At 40.2% G+C, this 20,066-nt stretch overlaps 1 long non-coding RNA gene across 1 annotated transcript; it reads left to right on the top strand.

Moving 5' to 3' along the window:
• The first annotated feature begins 2,601 nt into the window (after window positions 1-2,601).
• On the top strand, window positions 2,602-18,457 carry LOC144334723 (uncharacterized). The gene is made up of 3 exons (XR_013404879.1): window positions 2,602-11,324; window positions 12,176-12,284; window positions 16,839-18,457. It is a non-coding gene; the product is annotated as an uncharacterized LOC144334723 (long non-coding RNA).
• The last annotated feature ends 1,609 nt before the right edge of the window (window positions 18,458-20,066 follow it).

The following is a 20,066-nucleotide window of genomic DNA, read 5'->3' as shown; positions in this document are numbered from 1 at the left end:
AGTTTAGAGGGAATGAGGGCTTAGCTTCTCTCTGTGGTCAGACTTCTATGAGTCAAGTTGCATTGAAATGGGCTGTTGAATAGTGGATGTAAAGGTTTCAGGTACCACTTGGAAAAAGAACAGGTTATAAAGGGGAGGCTACCCTGTATTAAAGAATATCATCTTCCCTGGACTCTGGCATTCTCTTTTGTTTACCAAAGCCAAGGACTATGTTTCTTAAAGTGAAGTTTATGGGCTGTATCCATCAGAACTATGGAAATTGCAGGTTCATGGACTCCATTCTATGTAGACTGCATTTGAATCTTGTACTGAAACCTAGAAATCTGCCCTTCAACCTAACTAGTGGAATGAGTCACAGAACCTGGGAATAGATGTGTGACAAAGATGGCATTACAAATCAGCATGTAAAGGATAAATTATTCATTAAATAATATGAGAAAAATTGATTTTTCATATGAAAAAAATGTGGTTAGATCCCTACCTCACACCATGAAACAAAATAAACTCCATCTCACACGAAAAGTATATTCATCCCAATAGCCCCAAAAGTTTTAACTGATTCCAGCATCAACTTTAAAATCTAAGTCCAAAGTCTCATCTAAATATAATTCAAATCAGATATAGGTGAGATTGAAGGTATGACTCATTGTGGGGCAAATTATCTCCAGCTGTGAACCTGTGAAATCAAACATGTTATGTGCTTCCAAACACAATGGTGGGACAGGAACAGGATAGACATTTCCATTCCATTTTTAATGCCATCTTTGTCACATGTCTATTTCCAGGTTCTGTGACTCATTCCACTAGTTAGGTTGCTTATTTAAGGGCAGAAGAGTGTAATGGGTCCTGAGCAATTCAAAACCTTAAAGCTTGAAAATAATCTTATTTGACTCTAGGCTCTTCCTACCAGTCTTAGCAGGCTTCAAGTTCCCCTTTTTGAACCCATTGGGGCAGGGCCTTGCCTTCATGGCTTTGAGGAGCCCCATCCCCATGGCAGTTCTCTTAATGGGGCTTTGAGCAGGCCCCATCTCCGTGGTGGCTTCTTGCCTGGGTCTTGAACCTGCAGCTCTTCCCAGATGTAATCACGTGCCAGTGGGTCTAACTGTTGGTCTCATTGTGGCCATACCCCCCATGGCTCCACTGGGAATTGCCCTAGTGTGGGCCCCTTGCAGTGTCCCCACCTCATGGCTGCTTTCTACATGGGCTCCAGGCTCTCCAGGCCATCCTTTGAAATTTAGGTAGCAGGAGCCAGACCCTTATAGCTCTGCTGCATATAGTGCATATTGAATCAGGTCCATGAGAGCCACACCTGGGGCAGTGGAGGAGCATGGTGACAGAGTGCAGGAAGCAGAACCTTGAGGCAGTGCTGGGCAGAGGGTGCCAAGGTCCCAGGGGTGCCAATGACCCCTCCTTTGAAATTGTTCTCTCCCCCAGGTCCTTACATTTGGGGCTGTGAGGGGCAGCCCCAATCTGAAATGCCCTCAGGGTCATTCTTCTATTGTCTTGATGAGTAACACCTGGCCAATCCATACTAATTTCCTTATCAAAGGGTCATTTGGCCACACCCTTGGTGTTAGCTCCCAACACATTTCTCACTTTTTACAGTACACACAAACAGAATTTTCCAAATCTTTAAGTTCTGCTTTCTTATTGATTAAAAATCCATCTTTGATTCATTTCCCCTTTCTCATGTTTTACTATAAGCATTCAAGAGAATCTAAGCCAGACCTTCAACACTTTGTTTAGAAGTTTATTCAGCCAAATATGCCATTTCATTACTCATAAGCTTTACCTTCCACAAAAACAGTAGGCCAATAACAAAATTCAGACAAGTTATTTGCCACTTTATGACAAGGATCACCTTTCCTCCAGTTTCCAATAGCATATTCCTCATCTCCATCTGAGACCTTATCAGAATAGCCTTTACCATTCTGTTCATAACCATGTACGTATTCTCTAAGAAGATTCAGCCTTTCTCTACAGCTTTTTTCTTCTGGGCCCTCATCAGAATTACCCTTTATGCTCCATTCATGCCAATGTAGGCTTTTTCTAGCATAGATCTCACTTCCAGCCTCTATCTATTAGACAGGTCCAAGAGCTACTTCAACATTTTTAGGTATTTGCTGTAACACCCCACTTCTTGGTACCAATTTTGTTGTAGTACATTCAGGCTGCTATAAAAATTACTGTACACTAGGTAGCTAACAAGCAACAGAAATTTATTTCTCACAGTTCTGGAGACTGAGAAGTCTGAGATTAGGGTACTGGCAGACTTGATGTCTGGCGGGGCTCATTTCCTGATTCATAGATGGAGCCTTCTTGCTTTGTCCTTACCTTCCAAAGGCCCCAGCTCCTAACACCATCGCATTAGTGACTAGATTTCAACGTAGGAATTTTAGGGAAACACAAACTTTCATACCATAGTGCAATGGAATTTTTGTATGACAAAAGATGCCATAAGCAAAGTCAGGAGACTCACCAAAAACTTGAACAAGATATTTGTAACAAGTATAATCAGTAAAGGATTACTATCAAGAATATATATATATATATATATATATATATATATATATATATATATATTCTGTAAATCACTGAGGAAAATAAAAGCAAACAAGGAAAAAAATGAGCAAATGTTAATCATATCCAACTCATAGAATAGAAATCTGAATGTCAACTCTATTAGTATTTAGGGAAACTGAAATTAACAAATGAAATACCCTTCAAAGGGTCAGTGAATATGTAGAGAAAATGAAACTGTGGAATACATTGTTGGTTAGAAAGTAAGTTGGTAAAAATCCTTTGGAGGTCAAATTGGCAGTATCTAAAAGCTTTGTATATTTGCTACCCTAATTGTATATATACACTTGTGAATATAATTGTATATATACTTCTTGCTCATGTGTACAAGCAAACATGTTTAGACAAATTCATTGCTGTGTTTATATTGGTGAAAAAATGGAAAGAACATTAATGTTCATCATGTGAGACTGCATAAACACGTTACAGAATACATTGAACTACTCTACTTCAGTTAACTATGAATGAATTCTCTCTCTGTATCAGTGTGGATACATTCAGAAAACACATTGCTGGATAGGCAAGTTACAAATGAATTCATGTGAAATGGTAATTGATATTTATAGACATACACTTATTTTTGAGGTTGCATGATCCAATTTCCTACCTCTAAGAAGAGATTTTCTTTCTTTCCTTGCTAAACTTGAAGATTCATTATTTTACATTTAGATCTCAGAATGTTGGGGCTAAAAACTCTCCTAGAAATTATCTAATCTCCCCCTTTAAATGTTTTAAAAATGGACTTTAAATTTTAGGATAGCTTTAGATTAATAGAAAAATTATAAAGATAGTACAGGGAGTTTCCATATAACCTACACCTAGTTTCTCCTATTAACATCTTACATTCATTTTTTTGTTTTAGGCAGAGTCTTACTCTATCATCCAGGCTGGAGTGCAGTGGTGTGCTACTCACTGCAACCTCCGCCTCCTGGGTTCGAGCAATTCTCCTGCCTCAGCCTCCCGAGTAGCTGGAATTACAGGCGCCCACCACCACACCTGGCTAATTTTTTTTTTTTTCTTTTGAGATGGAGTCTGACTCTGATGCCCAGACTGGAGTGCAGTAGTGCCATCTCGGCTCACTGCAAGCTCTGCCTCCCGGGTTCACACCATTCTCCTGCCTCAGCCTCCCGAGAAGCTGGGACTCCAGGCATCTGCCACCACACCCGGCTAATTTTTTTTTGTATTTTTAATAGAGACAGGGTTTTACCATCTTGGCTAGGATGGTCTCGATCTCCTGACCTTGTGATCCACCCACCTCGGCCTCCCAAAGTGCTGGGATTACAGGCTTGAGCCACCATGCACAGCCTAACATCTTACATTAGTACAGCACATTTGTTACACTTAATTAACTAATGCTGATATAGTAATTAAAGTTTATACTTTATTCAGAGTTTCTGTTTTTAACAAATGTTCTTTATCTGTTCTAGGGTCCCATGAAGGATATTACATTGAATTTATTGGTCATGTCTTCCTAGGCTTCTCTACATTGTAGGCATTTCTCAGACTTTGGCTTTTTTTGATGACCTTGACAGTTTTGAAGGGTACTGATCAGCTATTTTGTAGAATGTTCCTCATTAGAGGCTGTCTGATATTTTTCTCATTTTTAGACTGAGTTTCAGTGAGGAAGACTATGAAGTACTATTCCTATCACATTATATCAACTGCACATATTATTATCATGATTTATCCCTTTCGATGTTAACCTTGATCACCTGGTACAGGTAGGATTTGCCACATTTTCTTAGCTGCAGAGTTGCTTTTCTGCCCTCTCCCTCTTTTCCATGCTGTATTCTTTGGAAGGAAGTCACTATGTGCAATCCACATCAATATCTTTCTTAAAGGGAGAAATTGGAGCTCAGAAAAATAAAGTGATTTGCCCCAGATCATGGAGTTATGTGGTCCACAGTATGATTTGGGCCACAGTTAGAGGATTTTCTTAATGCATAATTTAATAATTTAAATTCAATCAATTTAATTGTAAAAATAACCAATGTAATTCAATTAATTTAATTTCACTTAAATCATACATTTAGTTATATGTAAAATTAAGATTAAGGCAGTGGATTTTGCACATATAAAATCTACTTTCCCCTCCTTCTAACAACCGTTCCTCTTGAGACATATAGAATTATTCGATTCTATGTTAACTCACAGAGATCTGGCTCAAAATAAAGCAAAATTTGCACTTTTTGGAACTGTAGAAGAAACTAGAATCAGTGAGCAGGATATAAAGGTTTGTGTGAACCAGAAAGCTACACTGAAAGCCTGCCCTTAACATTTGCCCTTCAGAGGAAATTCCTGGGTCCTGTATCTTTGAAACATGGTTCGGAGGAGGACCAGAGGTACCTGCTCTGGTGGGTGTCCTCTTGGGCTCCTGGATTCCTTGGCTCTTGGGGATAGGCACTGTAGATGAAGGGCCAGAGGGATGCTCTAAAGTGCTGGGTTACAACTCAGGAACCCCAGATATCCATATCTGAGGGTGGTTCTTTAACCAGCCCTGGGGTTAAAGTATCTATTTGACTGGGGCTAAAGCCCTGGGGTTCAGTGAGAAGATAAATGATTGCGAGGTGGAGTAATAAAGTACAAGAAGCAATGATGAACAAAGGAAGCAATAAAATGTGGAACACAATTTCAAAAAGTATTTTCCATAAAATAACAAGAACAGTTGTTTTTGTGTTTTGAGTTTCAAAAGAAGCTAGAAATAAAATAGTCCACAGTAACTTGGAAACCTTGAGGCAGAGGAAGTTTGGAGGAAGTTACTGTTTGCTAAGGTCCTTGTCTTTTTCCGTAGAGAAAAGAAATACTGATTACCTTTCACTTCGTCAGCATAGTATAAATGTAAGAATGTATGCTAAAATAAACACAAAAAGCATAACTTCGACACTGGAAAGTGAAAAGAAAGAAGTCTATAAAATTGATCTGTTTAATAAAACAGTAAAAAGAAAAAATAAGAATGGCAAAAAGTAAAATGTAAAGGTGGCAAAAATCAGTGTACACACACACACACACACACACACACACACACACACACACATTTTTTGAGACAGAGTCTGGCTCTGTCACCCAGGCTGGAGTGCAGTGGCTCTATCTAAGCTCATTGCAATATTTCCCTTCCAGGTTCAAGTGACTTTCCAGCCTCAGCCTCCCAAGTAGCTGGGATTACAGACACTCACCACCACACCAAGCTAATTTTTGTTTTTTAGTAGGGATGGGGTTTTGGCATGTTGGCCACGCTGGTCTCATGTGATCTACCCATCTTGGTCTCCCAAAGTTGTGGTATTACAGGAGTGAACCACTGCACCTGGCCAGTGTAAATATGTTAATAATTATATAAAATAGATATAGGTTAAACTCACTTTTCTAATATTGAATTCAACAATCTCCATTTGGACTAAAAAGTAAAATATAATTAAGTGTTGTTTATAAACATACCTTAAAATGATATGGAATGATTAAAAATGAAAAGAGAAAAAATGGTATATTAATTTTTTAAAAGTTGATATAACAAAATTAATAATACTAATATTAGTAGAATATGAATAGAACATTCAGCAAAAAAATATATATATAAAGAAAAAAGACAATGCATAATAATAGGTGGTAGCATTACAAAATGAAGAGGAAGGCTGGGTGCTGTTGCTCACACCTGTAATTCTAGCACTTTGAGAAGCCAAGGCAGCAGGATCGCTTGAGCCCAGGAGTTCAAGACCAGCCTGGGCAACATGGCAAAACTCCTTTACAAAAAAACACAAAAAATGAGCTGGGCATTGGCACATGCCTGTAGTCTCAGCTGCTCAGAAGGCTGAGGTAGGTGGGAGGATCATTTGAGCCTGGGAGGTCGAGGCTACAGTGAGCCGTGATCATACATCACTGTACTCTAGCCTGGATGACAGAGCAAGATTATGTCTCAAAAAAACAAAACAAAACAAACCCCAGCAACACAACAACAAACAGAAATATCGCTCTGAGATCTCAGAAACTGATAGATCAAAGAGGCCAAACTAAGGAACCAATTACTCTGATGAATTGTGAAAGTAGTAAATGAGACTGTCTTGTTCTCCAGTTCAAGATACGGTGCCATCTTCAATTCACTTTCCAGTGTGTGTCATGCTTTTCCCCTGTATTTAAGCACATATTTTCAGTTCTTCAAACTCATCATGAGTTCTCTTCTCTATAGGCCTGTATACAAGCTCTTCTCCACCTGGATCTTTCTCCTCCCCAAGCCTTTTCTTGGCTAATGGCTCCCATTGCACCTCATCCTTCTCCTTAAGTGGCATGTGAAATTCTGTGTTTTAATTGCCTGTTACATTTTTTTTCTCCCCTACTAGGCAATAAACTTTGGAGGACTATGGCTATGCCCTTCTCTTCATTGCAGCACAGTGCCTGGCACGTGGTTTACTTCTTGAGGAAATAAATTAGTGAAGGAATGAGTTATGTAAAAATGAAATATAACAGGTGGAGGGATTAATTCTACCTAAGGAAGAGGCTTCATAGAAGAAATGACCTTTAAGAAGAAACTTGGAAAATGAGAAAGGACAAAGGTTGTTCCTGGTGGAGGGAACAGTGTGAACAAACACCTGGAAGCTAGAGAGGGCACATCATGGCAGGGAATTTGAGTAGTCAAAATGCTGGAGCATTAGCGGCAGAAATGAAGCAGAAAATAGAGATTGGGATCTTTACATAAACCCTGGAATGCCATGCTGAGGAGTGTGAACTTTAATCTGCAAGTGAGGTACGTGTATTACAGATTGAAACGTTAGGATGATCGTGGTAGTTATTAGAGCTATTCACTGAATATTGCTAGTTCCTCACAATTCTAAGCCTATATTAGGATTACATACTTCTCTGTATACCTTTGAGCTGAGTCATGGTCACATGACTTGGACCAATGCTAATGAGAAATGAGTGCAAGTGACATGTGCCAGGTCTGGGTAGAAACTTTAAGAGACACTGTTCGATTTGTCATTTTTCCTTTTTCTGCCTTAGCTTTTATGGGAGCCTGAGACTGGGTCCTTGAATGAGAAAAACATAGAGAAGACTCTCAGCTATTCTTTCAGGAACATGAATAAGAAGACACAAGCCTTCTTTGTTTTATGACACTGAGAATATTGGGTGTGGTGACTCATGCTTGTAATCCCGGCACTTTGGGAGGCCAAGGCAAGAGGACTGCTTGAACCCCGGAGTTCGAGACCAGCATGGGCAACAAATGTCTCTATCAAAAATTTTTAAAATGAGCCAAGTGTGGCAGGCTGAGGTGGGAGGATTGCTTGAGCCCAGGAGTTTGAGGTTACAGTGAGCTATGATCGTGCCACTGCACTCCAGCCTGGGTGACAGAACAAGATCCTGTCTCAAAAAAAAAAAAAAAAAAAAAAGTCACTGAAATATAGTGGTTATTTGTTGTTGCAGCATAACCTTGCCTGTTCTGACTAATGTGCATGTTTTAAAATCTGTCACTAATTAGACTGGAGACCAGAAGAAAAATTAGGAGACCATTTTAATTGGTCAGGCATTGTTAGTAGGAAAAGTGAAGTATGGACAGTGAGTATGAGGACACAGACTGCATTGATTGTATTCACTTCTGTGTTTCTGGTGCATGCTACAATTCCTGGAATAAAAGAGAGTTAGAGGGAGAATCCTTGTGCTCACGCTTTCATAAGGACTTGTAGTGGATTGTTTAGTGTCCCCCAAAAGATAAAGATATGTCCAAGTTTTAACTTCTGGTACCTATAAATGTGATTTTATTTGGAAATAAGGTCTTTGTAGATATAATTATTTAAATATTGTGAAATGATAGTATCCTACACTTAGGATAGACCCTAAATCCAATGGCTAGTGTCCTTCTAACCGAAAGGAGGAAATTTGACATAGAGCACAGTGGGAGACACAGGGGCCAGGGACATGTTAAGACAGAGTCAGAGAATAGAGTTACACAACTGTAAGCCAAAGGGCACCAACAATTGCCATCAGCCATCAGAAACCAGGAGAGGGGTAAGAAATGGATTCTCCCTTAGAGCCTCCAGAAGAAACCAACCCCCTCAAGATCTTGATTTTAAACTTCTGGCCCCTAAGAATGTGAGAGAATACATTTCTATTGTTTAAGTCACCAAGCCACCAAGTCGGTAGGTTTCTTTTTTTTTTTAGAGTTGGAGCCTCCCTATGTTGCCCAGGCTGATCTCAAACTCCTGTGCTCAAGGGATCCTCTTACCTTGGCCTCCCAAAGTACTGAGATTACAATTGTGAGCGACCGGCCCTGGCATAGTTGTAATTTTTTATAGCAGCCTCAGAAAATGAATATAGGACTTTCACTCCACTTATAAGGTGAGATAGCATTACAGTAATGTTTCCAGTTACATCTCTCTCTTCATTTTATACTCCACCTTTTTCACAAAATAAGAATTATTTTTCTGATTTGTGGAATTCGCTCATAGCAGCTACTATTCTTCTGGGCTGTGTTTTAGGCTAGCCTATAGGGTAGATATGTTCTTCTACTGATCTCCTCCATGAAGTAAGCAAGCCTGATTGCAAATTATGTAAGCAAACCTGATTGATGATCCCAAGCCTGTTTTCTAGGAACTCTCTAGGCTCAAGGGTTGCAAGACAGCACACAATTCCCCATGTAGTTGACTGGACATATTTGCTGCAAAGCAAATATACCTGTAAAGACTCTCCTTTAAAATGGATAGCAAATTTGGGCTTTTGTGTGTGTGTATGTGTGTGTATTTGTGTGTGTGTGCCCGTGTGCATGTGCACATGTGTATCTGTGTGTATGCTGGTAGGGAGCCTCATTTGGGTTGCACATACTCTAATTTCTATCTGAAGAATGGATCTATCTCTGAGTATCAAACTTAGAAGGAGGAGAGGGTTGTCACTGGCACTTTACAGAGCCATCTCCAAGAGAAGCTGTTCATTAAACATTTGTACAAATGAATAAAGATAAAAAGGACTTGATTCAATAGATCTTACAGAATTTGACTTAACAAGACTGGGTGGTACTTATTGTTGGAGTTGAAGAAGACAGAGTGTAAGATGATGCTGAGGTTTCACACTTGGTGTGTGAAGATAATTGTTTTCTTAACTGAGTATTTGTGTATAAGAACAGTAAGAATATAGAGGAGTTTATTTTAGTTTGGGATGTGGTTGACAGAGATCTTTGTAAGTCACCTAGATGAGGATTTCCAGGAGATGGTTTGAAATGCTGTTTGGAGCTCAGGCTGGAATTGGAAATATGGATTTGGAATGAGATAATACGGAAATGTCTATGCAATGGAGCACTTTACTTTTGAGGACTGAATAGAGGCAAATATTTTAGAAAGAAAACCAAAGAAGTTTTCATAAACTTTGGAAGAAAACCAAGAAAAAAATGGCGTTTCAGAAGTCAGAAAGTAGAAAATTTCAGGTAGGAGGAAGTTTTAAATTATATCAAGTGTTGCTGAGACATTCAAGAATTAAAACCAGCTGGGCACGGTGGCTTACGCCTGTAATCCCAGCACTTTGGGAGGCCGAGGCAGGCGGATCACGAAGTCGGGAGATCGAGACCATCCTGGCTAACACGGTGAAACCCCGTCTCTACTAAAAAATACAAAAAAAACTAGCCAGGCGAGGTGGCGGGCGCCTGTAGTCCTAGCTACTCGGGAGGCTGAGGCAGGAGAATGGCGTGAACCCGGGAGATGGAGCTTGCAGTGAGCCGAGATCCGGCCACTGTACTCCAGTCTGGGTGACAGAACGAGACTCTGTCTCACAAAAAAAAAAAAAAAAAAAGAATTAAAACCAAAAAGAGGTAGAATTCCATTATGTATATTTTTTCCTGAGATTTATTTATAGAAAAGGCAGTTTGAATAAAGTGGCAAAAAGCAAACTAAAAATTATCTTTTCTGGTTGCTACCAAGTTGCTAGAGAGAAAGTCAAAGGAGAAGCAAAGTTTTTTGAAAACAGGGAACCCTGAATGTGAATGTAATGGGTGTTGGACAAAGCTGGTTACATGAGCTCTGTGAAATCATGGAGTGTGGGTTAGGCCCAGAAGGGGGGATTTGTGAGCTGGGGAGGAGGCATATGATAAAAGAAACAGGCATTTATTGAACATCTACTATGGACCAGAAGGTTTTACTTGTTGAAATTGTTGTACATGCAGAAGCCATTAACCAAGATAGAAAATCATGGTGAAAAAAACTGGTCTTTAAGGTATTGGTAAGAACATGGTGAAACGACTAATTAGAGGGCCTGGGCTGAGTGGCCATGGATGTGAAGTTGGCCAGGAAGAGTAGTCAGTGGTCTTGCTGACTCTGAGGGGTTGAGGGGCTGGAGGTCACAAGGAGGTTGAGCTTCCATGTATGAGTCATGAGTACAACACCACATATTACTTCAATCTCTTATGAAGGTCTACTTCATATTCAGTTAGTTGTGATGCTGAAGATACAGCCCATCAACCCCAAGATTCCATCAATTGCAAGTCTCACCATTATTTTATACATTACTAAGAAAGAGAAGAACAAAAAACAACTTTATATGAATTGATCACAGCAACCTCTGACTGCTTTGAAATGTCTCTCAGCTCTTCCAGGGGATTTGGCAATTTGTCCTGCCCCAGTTGCCTTCCTTGCCTTGTGATAAGCAGTCATTTTGTACACACTTCAGTAACAAACTATGACATCATCTTCTTGTGAACATCTTCTTTTTTAGCTCCTGTAAAGCACTTGTTATTCCTTTATAAGAAAATATGGAAGCATAGTCATTCTTCTTCTCCTACAGTGAGTATATTCTGCTCAGTTTTTATGTCTTTGTACATATAAAATACACTGTTTATTTCTCTTATGTCAAATTTATACCCCTTTGCTCTGTTTTCTGTGTCTTTCCACATTCTTGAAATCTTTTATCTAAATGTCAGATCATAGTTAAATTCAATGCTGTAGTACTGATATATTAGTCCATTTTCTGTTGCTTATAACAGAATATCTGAAACTGAGTAGTTTATAAAGAAAAGGAATTTATTTCTTATGGTTATGGAGGCTGGGAAGGCCAAGATTGAGGGGCTGTATCTGGTGAGGGCCTTCTTGCTGGTGAGGACTCCGAAGAGTCGTGTGGTCATGCAGGGCATCACTTGGTGAGGGGACTGAGTGTGGTAACATGCTGGCTCACGGTCCAATCACCTCTTAAAGGTCCCACCTCTCAATATGCCACATTAAGTTTCAACATGAGTTTTGGAGGGGACATTCAAACCATAGCAACCAGGTTGTACATCATTCAATAGAGATGACGACATTCGTATGAACAGGTGTGACCAATGCTGTACATACCTCAGCAATGGCAACTACATCATGATGGTGCCTCGATGACAGGAATTGTAAAATGCAACTCCCTGGAATGTAACACTGCATTCCAATTTCAGAGATGTTAAATGTGAAAAAAAATGTGTCTTAGTATTGCTGAAATATAAAAATTAAATTTTACAGAAATATGGTAATTGAAATTTACAGTTAAACTTCAACCTTAATTATGACTACTCTTTGCTATCTAGCTTATTTTTAGCATTCCTAACAGATACTGTGTGAAAACTGGTTTGAGTCTTGACTTTTCTCATAGTCTTTGTTATCCCCTGAAGGAGGTGTGAAATGCCCAAGAAGCCAGTGCTGTGGGAAGGGGAAAAATGAAGTCTTGTGGATTTTGCCCCCAATAACTCAAACTGGTGTATGTATCTCCATCAGACAATGGTAGGTATTTTTCCTTCATAGGTAAAACTGGGTCTGCTTTAATATATGTGAATTATTTTTCTTAATCCTAGGGAAGGGAAAAGATGCCATACCATTTTCTGAAACTCTAAAGATAAAAATCATTCCTAGAATTGTAGTGCCAGAGGATCTCAGAAAACATCTAGTTCTAGAGTGTCGTGTTTACAGATTGAACGACTAGTTAATGCAAGTCACATGTGACAAGCCATGGTCGAGTGTGTTATTCTTTGATGTGGCAGGAGAAAACAAACACAGGATAAGCCCCCAAACTAGAGTTTTTAGTAAGTAAAAAATTGTGCTTAGTAGACATGGCTGTTAAAGCCAGTCAGGTGTTCTTTACTGGATATTACACATTCCCAAAAACAAATCCTCTCCCCATCTCTATATTCTGCCTTCCATCAGTCACACCTAGCTCTTGTCATTTAATTTTGCTTTGCCTTGTTTTTGTCCCTTGTTGGGTCAAGGTTAGTTTGTTCTGCAGAAATAACAAATGCCTGGATTTCCCACTCTTCAGAGCTCTGGGGTGAGTTAAATCCACAGATGTTTATGAGTGGTGACAATCCCTGTTGGCGGATGTTGTAGCAATACTTTGAGAACTGGCTATACTGAATGATGCCAGCTGAAGGGGAATGCTAGGAATTTGCTTTCATTTGGATCAGACGTTTGAACCAATTGAAGAATGGCTCCCACTTTTTTTTTTTTTTTTTTTAACTCTTATAAGCCTTTATGAGGCCCAATTTTGCTTGTGCAGTCTGAGAACATTTTTTGCTTTCATCCGATCTGGCTGGGCATAGGGGAGTGGAAGACAGTTGTTCAAAAGGAAGCTCTTTGTACATACTGACTCTCAGATCTGTTTCATAAGAAAATTTCCCGTAGGAATTCTAGGAAGAGAAACAAATGGTTTAGGCAGAGAGCATTTGGTCTATTAAACATTCCGGTGGCTGGTTCTGTGGCCAGCAGGGCAGCCAAGCCTAAGGAATTTCAAGGGACACAGCCCTTTTTTGAATTGGAGCCCTATGTCTGGCCACAGTGGTAATTGTTTCACATCAGCAATTTAGTATATTGTGCTATAGGGTTGCAGGGGGGTGGGTAAGAGGGGCTTCAATGTCTTCTTTTGTTAGAAATAGGCTAATTTCTAGCACCTATTCCAAAAGGTTACAATTAGAAAGGATGGTGCAACAGAGCTTGTGAAAGTAAACATGGGGGCACCCATCTCCTTTTCATTATAAATTGCTTCCCTTTCCCTGATTCTGTAGTTGTCAGATGCTAAATACTTGTCATCTTGGGATTCTCTTTTGCTGCACAAGAACATAGCCTAACCTAACTGTGGGTTGCGGATATCAGAATGCTGTGGTCTAAACAGCTGGCATGGGAAACAGGCATGGAAGTGGAGGGTGGTAGGGATTTGAACAAAGCCCAAACTTGCCTTGGGTTAACTTGATTTACAGGAATCAACAGGACCTGGAAAAACTCCAAGCCACGAAGCCTTTGTTTGGAAAGTTTTGCAGGATAAAGGCTAGCCAGATCTAAATAAAGCTTTTCCATCAGGGTTTCAAAACAAAATATTGAAAAAAACAAAGGGTGCCTTTATCTTTCCTTGCTACTGGCCAGGTTTTAAGTTCAGCAGAGGACTAGAAAACTGGATGTGGGAAAAAGATGTAATCGATTTCTTTGAACAGCTCAAGAATAGATCCCATCCTGGAACACATAAACACTGCAGGGTTGGATTATCTAAAGCAAATTAGTTGTTTTTCTGTGATGTTTTTATTGTGGTTTTAATATTTGTAGGACTCACACCATAAGTTGGGGCAATGTCAAGCTGACACACAAAGCATCAGTGACTTAGAAAAGCTATACTGATGGTGTGTGTATGCATCCTGTATTCCTTGATGCCACCTCTGGCATGGCCACCAAAGGAAGTCTGAGTCTCAGTTCCCTCCTCTGTGGAATGGTGATGCAAAAATAATAATTTTACCAAAAGCCAAGCAAAAAAACTGTAAGTAAATGTCAACTGTAAAGGTTTAGGACTTTGAACAGTGTCTGTGCCTTAAACACCTTGGTCTCTCCCCCAAACACTGATTTCATCTACAGTAACCCCCCTCTATCCGTTGTTTTGTTTTCTGTGGTTTCGGTTACCAATGATCACCCTTGGTCTGACAATATTAAATGGAAAATTCCAGAAGTAAAAAATTTGTAAGTTTTAAATTGCATGCCATTATGAGTAGTGTGAAGAAATGTCATGCTGTCCTTCTGGGATAGGACTTACCCTTTTGTGCAATGTATTCACGCTATATACACTACCTACTATGCTACCCACCTGCTAGTCACAATCACCATCTTGGTTATTAGATGGAAAAAACAGCATATACAGGGTTCCGTCCTCTCCGTGGTTTCAGGCATCCACTGGGGGCCTTGGGATATATAACCCACGTATAAGAGGTGACTACTGTATTCACGCATCCAACAATATTTACGGAACCAAAAAACACACAGTAGCTACTCAGTATTTGTTGAATACAAATGTTTTATGACAAAGCATCATTATTATTCTTTGTAGCAGAGGTTGGCAAACTACAACCCACATTCCTCTTTTTGTAAACAAAATTTTATTGGAATACAGCCACACCCAGGATTGACTATGGCTTTTGTGCTGTAACAGCAGAGATGAGTAGCTGTGAAAGAGAATTTATGGATTGGAAAGTCCAAAATATTTAGCATCTGGCCTTGGTGGAGAAAATCTGCAAACCCCTGTACTATAGCACTAACCTAAAAACATTTGGCACCCTTCCCAAACTCCTCTACTTTACCGTAAATAATGTCTCCATGAATATTCTGGAATAATATTTGTCAAAGTATGCTCCAGGGCATGCGTTTTACAGGCTGCCCCTTCCTGGTTTAGAAAGTTTAGAAAATAGACATATCATGTATATTATGAAGTCTCAAAGTTAAAAGAAGAATGTGTGTAATTTTGATTCAGTGTTTCCAAATTCATGTGACCCTATTAATCCTTTTTTTGTTTTTCACAAATTAATGTTTTGTAGAAGGAAGTTGCCACATAGGAAATATTGGTAAGCAGAATGTATTTTGTGGGCTAACTCAAGAAAATTGGAAATGACTGCCTAGTGTGTTGTGTTGAGAAGGAACATGAGTTACTGTCATAGTATGGTGGGATAGAATACAGCAAACAATTACATAGATCAACCATGGCATGTGTGCTGAGAGTTTGCAACCACTTGTTTAGACCTTACTGAAAGTACTTTAAAATGTGAGTCCACATGGTCTATCCATTGCTGCATATGAAGTGGGACTTCAAAGTTGCTTTTCTGGTGAAGCTTATAACCTAGTTATGAAGAAATTTCACATAGAATTACAGTGAGGGTAATTGTCTTAACTTCCAGGAGAACTTAGAAGATAACATTAAATTGATTATATATGTGAACATGATTATTATACATCATTCTGCTTCTGGTGTTCCTATTATGCATATGTTATACCGTTTGTAGTTGTTCCATAGTTCTTGGATATTCTGTCCTATTTTTTCAGTGTTTTCTTTCTTTCCTCTTCAGATTTGGAAGTTTCTACTATCGTATTCTCAAGCTCAGAGATTCTTTCCTTAGCCATGTCTAGTCTACTCTTGAGACCATCAAAGACATTCTTCATTTCTGTTACAGTACTCTTGATCTCTAGCATTTATTTTTGATTCTTAGAGTAACCATCTTTCTGCTTATTTTACCCATATGTCTTTGCATGTTTTCTGCTTTTTAAATTAAAGTCCTTAACATAGTCATAGTTGTTTCACATCATGATCTGGGCTTGGCACAGTGGCTCATGCCTGTAATCCCAGCATTCTGGGAGGCTGAGGCAGGAAGATTGCTTGAGGCCCGGAGTTCAAGACTGGTCTGGACAACATAGTGAGACCCTGTCTGTACAAAAATTTAAAAATTAGCTTGCCATGTGGCATACACTTGTAGCGCCAGCTATTTGGGAAACTCAGGTGGGAAGATTGCTTCAGGCCAGGAAATTGAGGCTGCAGTGAGCTGTGATTGTGTCACTGCACTCCAGCCTGGGAGACAGAATGAGACCTTGTCGGGGAGGGGGGGGGGAAACCTCCGTCTAGTAATTCCAACATCTCTGCCATATCTGAGTCTCGTTCTGAGGTTTGCGCAGTGTCTTCAAATTGTGTCTTTTGCCTTTTAGTATACCTTCTAATCTTTTCTTAAAAGCTAGACATGACATACTGGGTGAAAGTAATTCCAGCAAATAGACCTTTAGCAATGTGGTGTAAGAAGTCTGTGCCCCTGGGCTGGGCTGTGAACCTCTTAAGTGCTTTTCAGTGCTCTCTTTCCCCTTAGGTGGGACAGGATGGCTAGAGGGGGCTGGAGCTGGGTTTTTCCCTTACTCCCGGTTGGTTAGGCTCTGAAATAACCCATTAAGGTAGGCAATGGTAAAATAGCTACTCTTGAGAGCAGACCTCGTTAAGATGCACAGAATGCTCTGGCATATTTTAAAATGGCTCCCTTTCCCCTCCCCCTGCAGGAAGTTTCAGTGGATTTCTCTCCAGCCTTCATTGTGAGAACCTAGAGATCGTGGAGAACTCACAAAAGCATGAAGTTGCCCCTATGAATGGCCCCTCTGGAGTTTTTAACTCTCAGACCTGTCCACACCAAGGCTTCAGCAACTCTTCAGTTACAGCTTAGGTTTTCCTAACCTTTCCCGTGGAGGTTTCTGCTCATGGAGTTCTGCTCTGGTAAGTTATTATTCTCTGTAACCAGCTGTCTGTCTCTCCAGCTTTGAGGGCAGCAGTTTGATCTGACCTCACTTCTCTTGACAGATCTAAGAAAAGTTATTGATTTTCATTTTGTTCAGCTTTTTACTTGTTGTTAGGACAGAGTGATGACTTCCAAGCTTCTTACATGTCAGACCAGAAACGGGAAGTCTGCATCATTCTGTTTACCTTCCGGGGCCCTAAAAACATAACAAAGCAAATTTCTTGTCAGAATCTGTGTGTCAATGATATGGTTTGGATCTGTGTCCCTGTTCAAATCTCATGTGGAAATGTAATCCCCTGTGTCGGAGGTGGGGCCTGCTGGGAAGTGATTGGATCACAGGGGTGGTTTCTCATGGTTTTACACCATCTCCCTTGGTGCTGTCATCCCATAGTGAGTCCTCATGAGATACGGTTGTTTTCAAGTGTGTGGCAGGTACCCCTTCTCTCTCTTGTTTCTTTTCTAGCCATGTGAAGAGATGTTCTCCTTTTACCTTCTGCTATGATTGTAAGTTTCCTGAGGCCTCCCAAGAAGTTGAACAGATGCCACTGTGCTTTCTGTACAGCCTGTGGAACTGTGAGCCAATTACACCTCTTGTCTTTATAAATTACCCAGTCTCAGGTATTTATTTATAGTAGAGCAAGAACTGACTAATACAGTTCAGTAGCGTTACAGATTTATTCTTCAAAATGCCATATTTGCTCCATATAGCAATATAAAAATAGAAAATAAAAGCATTCGGTATATCAATAATAAATAATATTTCCACATATCAGAAACACAGCAAACCCATTGGGGGTTGGTTCTGGGACTTGCTGGGCTTTATGTCTGAAAGGGAGCAGGAGTTTCTTGAAACTAGGGGATTGAATGAAGCTCCCCTGGTTAAAAAACGAGTCTGGAAAGCTCCTTAGGGCTATCACTTCTGTGAAGTTTTGTGCCCAGGAAAGAAACACACAACCAAAATCTTAAGCAAGCCCCACACATTCGCAGATCATCAATACCTGCAATACCACACAGCGTATGGGGGAGAGAGGTAGTCATGAGCCACCACTAGAAGTAGAAGTTGAGGGCTCTGAAAGGCCAGGTAGAAACAACCCCAAACCTGGAGACTGGCTGGAAAGGATGAAAGAGAAAAAAAAGTCACCTAAGATGAGCTGAAGTACACAGTCTAAAGCATGTGAAGAAGTCTAGTCTAAGAGAGACAGCCAACATTTGTGACAAATTCAGTTTATGTATAATTAAAATAACAGAATAAGGCTGGGTGCGGTGGCTCATGCCTGTAATCCCAACACTTTGGGAGGCTGAGGTGGATGGATCACTTGCGGCCAGGAGTTCGGGACCAGCCTGGCCAACATTGCAAAGCCCATCTCGAATAAAAAACCATAAAAATTAGCCAGGCGTGCTGGCGGGTGCCTGTAATCCCAGCTACTCTGGAGGCTGAGGCAGGAGAATTGCTTGAACCCAGGAAGCGGAGGTTGCAGTGAGCCAAGATTGCACCACTGCACTCCAGCCTGGGCGACAGAGTGAGACTCCATCTCAATAAATAAATAAATAAATAAATAAAAAGAAAATAATAAAATAATAGATTAAGATTTAAAAGAGGCTTTAAACACACGAGTTTAGGATCATCAGTGTGGTAAATAAAAGGAAAAGGACCAGGTGTAGTCGCTCACTCCTGTAATCCCAGTATTTTGGGAGGCAGAGAGGATGGAGGGTTGCTTCAGCCCAGGAGTTCAAGACCAGCTTGGGCATTTGAGTGAGAGCCCCATCTCTACTGGAAAAAAATAAAAGGAAAAGAATTAACCAAACAAAAATAGGCAGAAAGGACATAAGAACAGTAACATATAAATTAGAACTGCCTGGATATCATGTACATAAAAAAATCTGGAAAGTGAAAAACAAAACACAATAGATTGGATCAACTCTAGGATGACATAGCTGAAGAAAAAAGGGCTCTGAACAATTGTATTAGAAATTCAGGCCAGACACAGTGGCTTATGCCTGTAATCCCAACACTTTGGGAGACTGAGTCAGGAGGATCACTTGAGCTGAGAAGTTCAGGACCAGTCTGGGCAACATAGTGAGACCCTCATCTCTATAAATATACATACATACATACATACATACATACATACATACATAAAGAGAAAAAAGTATAAGGAGAAACAATATTCAAAGAAAGAACAACTGAAGTCTTTTCACAGTTAAAGAAATTCACAAATCCTTATAATTAAAAATGCACAAAGAATAATGAAAAGGATAAATAGAAATAAATGCACATGTAGACACAAGATGGTAATATTGCAGAACAAGACTAAGGACAAAAGTTTTAAAAATCACAGGAGAAGGTTGGGCGCAGTGGCTCACACCTGTAATCCCAGCACTTTGGGAGGCTGAAGCAGCCAGATCACTTGAGGCCAGGAGTTCGATACCAGCCTGGCCAACATGGCAAAACCCTGTCTCTACTAAAAATACAAAAATTAGCTGGGTGTGGTGGTGCATGCCTGTAATCACAGCTTGCATTAGTCTGTTCTCACACCGCAAATAAAGAAATACCTGAGACTGGGTAATTTATAAAGAAAAAAAGGTTTGATGGACTTACAGTTTCACATGCCTGGAGAGGCCTCACAATCATGGTGGAAGGCAAAGGAGGAGCAAAGTCACGTCTTACATGGCAGCAGGCAAGAGAGCGGGTGTGAGGGAACTCCCATTTATAAAACCATCAGATCTCAGGAGACTTATTCACTACCATGAGAACAGTACAGGGGAAACTGCCCTTATGATTCAATTATCTCCACCTGGCCCTGCCCTTGACACATGGGGATTATTACAATTCAAGGTGAGATTTGGTTGGGGACACATAGCCAAAACATATCATGCCTACTCGGGAGGCTGAGGCACCAAAATTGCTTGAACTCAGGAGGTGGAGGTTGCAGTGAGCCTAGATTGCATCACTGCACTCCAGCCTGGGTGACAGAGTGAGACTCTGTCTGAAACA

This window comes from Macaca mulatta, chromosome 15 (genome assembly GCF_049350105.2).
Source record: "Macaca mulatta isolate MMU2019108-1 chromosome 15, T2T-MMU8v2.0, whole genome shotgun sequence".
NCBI lineage: Eukaryota > Metazoa > Chordata > Mammalia > Primates > Cercopithecidae > Macaca > Macaca mulatta.
The sequence above is the reverse complement of the archived record's forward strand: the minus strand, read 5'-3'. Positions and strand labels throughout refer to the sequence as shown.